Below are 2,788 nucleotides of genomic sequence, written 5' to 3' on the forward strand. Positions count from 1 at the left end.
TTATATGACCCATAACCCCAATGGTTTTTAAAGGTAGGATTTCAAGTATCAGTAGGAAGATATTTCAGGCACAGCAAGAGCTTTGTGTTGCAATTGAAATTATAGCCTACTGGTCCCCAGTAACTCTATCTTAGCTCCCACCATAAGGGGTCTGTCCTAGGCATTCAGGGCAGTGATGAGATGAAAGAAACTAATGGATGCAATGGGAGGAGTGAACTGAAGAAACCCTTGATAGTCACTAGTGGGAAGCTGAAAAATAAACCCAGAGAAGACCTGGAAAGGGCAGACCACCAGATGTCTAGCTAGGAAGCAGAAATCCTGGCTGGAGTCTGTTTCAAACCACAAAATATGAATTTGGGGAAGAAAGCATTAAAAACAATAAATTACCAAATTTAAGATTCAACTGCCTCAAACTGTAACAACTTAGGCACTTGTAAAAGAGAAATATTCCAGATGGCAAAGTGGAAGGATGAATTATAGAGAAGGAAGTGGCTAATATCCTGTGCAAGACTTTGAAGCAATACAAAGAGCTTTCCTTGAAGGAACAGGCTAGGGGAGCCTGGTGTTTCTAGGAAACAGAAATGGGGTGCCATTAGATTATGGTCAGCTGGCCCCACTGGCCAGTCCTGGGTGCTCAGGGCTCAGGGCTCAGGTTTGTTTCAAATTGCCTTCTGTCTTCTAGGAGATTCTGTAACAAATGGCCCTGGTGCCTTAGGAGGGCATCTGGAATGACCACTTAAAATGGAGAGGACTTTGAATTGACATAGTCCATCTGGCCTCGCTACTTAATTCAGGATCCCATGGGCCTAGGTATGATTTCAACATCACTTTTCATCTTCTATCTCCTTTTATACAAGGTCACTCCAACCCTGGAACCAAGGAGATTGAATCTGAACAGGTAAACTGAAAACAGGTGAAGGACTCTGATTGCATCCTGGTCAAAGGGGCTTCTCAAAATGTAGTCCTCAGACTGCATAATCTGATTACATGATACCTCAGCACCACCTGGGAGATTATTAGAAATGCAGCACCCCAGTTGGTCTGTGGTGAGCCATAGACACTGACTGGCCTTTGTTCCACAGGATGGGGTTTGTTAAAAGTGTCAAGAATAAGGCTTATTTCAAGAGATACCAAATGAAATTTAGAAACAGATGAGAGGGTAAAATGATTACTATGCTTGGAAACACTTGGTAATTCAGGATAAAAATAAGTACAACACATCTAAATAGAGGATGATAGTTCATGCATATCATTTGTCAGATTGCTTATGCCTGTAGAGAAGGAGATATGATAGTTTGTGTAGCTTTGCTCTTGAGCTCCCAAAGTGTGAAGGTTGGCCTGACAAATTATGTTGCAGCATATTGTACCAGCCTGCTGCTGGCCTGCAGTCTTCTTAACTCATTTGGTATGGACAAGACCTATGAAGGCCAAATGGAGGTGACTAGAGATGAATACAATGTGGAAAGCACTGATGGTCAACCTGGTACCTTCAGCTGCTATTTGGATACAGGGCTTGCCAGAACTACTACTAGAAATAAAGTTTATGGGGCCCTCAAGGGAGCTGTGGATGGAGGCTTGTCTATCCTTCACAGTTCAAACAATTCCCTGGTATAGTTCAGAAAGCAAGGAATTCAATGTAGAAGTATACTGGAAGAACATCCTGGGTCAGAAAGTTGCAGATTATATGCATTACCTAGTGGGAAAAGATGAAGATTCTTACAAGAAACAATTCTCTCATTACATAAGGAACAACATAACTCCAGACATGATGGGGGTGTTTAAGAAAGCTCACACTGCTATATGAGAGAATCCAGTTTATAAGAAGAAGCCTAAGAAATAAGTTAAGAAGAAGAGGTGAAACCGTCCCCCCAAATGTCTCTTGTCCAGAAGAAAGATTAGGTAGTTCAGAAGGCAAGATTCCTTAGAGCTTAGGAGCAGGCTGCTGAGAGCTAATAAACCAAACCACAATTTTCTATGAAGATTTTTCAGATAAAGACAATAATAAACTTATTCACCAGGCAGCTAAAAAAAGGGGGGAATGCAGCACCCCAAGTCTATCAAATCAAAACCTGCAATTTAACATGATCTGTGGGTGTTTCATACATATGCTAAGGTTTAAGAAACACTATACTACTAGATTATATATGCAAAGGAGGAATATAGGCCCACAAAGATATTTGTATGCATAAGAAAGGACACAGTCCATGTCCAATCATTTCAATAATACTGCACCTCATGGAGTCTACAAGTTCCTAATATCACTGCCAAGGCATTTTTCTCAATACGACTAATAAAGGCCTTTTGGTCTGAAATTGGGTCCATAAGTAAAGGGGCATCCAGTCCTCAATCTCAGTCTCAGTTATTTTACTGTTTCTCCTCTTGTCATGCAGCAATCCATACCAACTGAAGGAAAGTCATAACATACAGGAAGCTGCATAAAACCCTCTACTGGTTTGCTATCACACTCACAATAGTTCAGATTCCTTATTGTGGTCTCACAGGGCCCTTCATTCTCTGGCACCTGAGTACTTTTCAGAGTTTATTTCTTGCCCTCTCTAACGCTGTTCCAGCCATTCTTGCCCTTTTCTTTTTGGAACACACCAAGTTCATTCCAAGCTCTGAACATTTCCAGTCATTCCTTCCTCTATGGGAATGCACTTTCTTCCCTTATGTCTTACCATGAGTCCTAATCATGTAGGTCTCAGCACACACACAAAAAAATGCTTTCCTAGAAAGACCAACACTGCTACTCTATCTGAAAATCCTACCCCAACTATTCTAGCTGTAT

At 41.3% G+C, this 2,788-nt stretch overlaps 1 pseudogene; it reads left to right on the forward strand.

Moving 5' to 3' along the window:
* Window positions 1-1,077: 1,077 nt before the first annotated feature.
* Window positions 1,078-2,031, forward strand: LOC109267469 (60S ribosomal protein L5-like; annotated as a pseudogene).
* Window positions 2,032-2,788: the final 757 nt, after the last annotated feature.

The sequence above is a fragment of the Panthera pardus genome, unplaced genomic scaffold (assembly GCF_024362965.1).
Source record: "Panthera pardus isolate Hobbes unplaced genomic scaffold, ASM2436296v1 HiC_scaffold_2, whole genome shotgun sequence".
NCBI classification, from domain to species: Eukaryota; Metazoa; Chordata; class Mammalia; order Carnivora; family Felidae; genus Panthera; species Panthera pardus.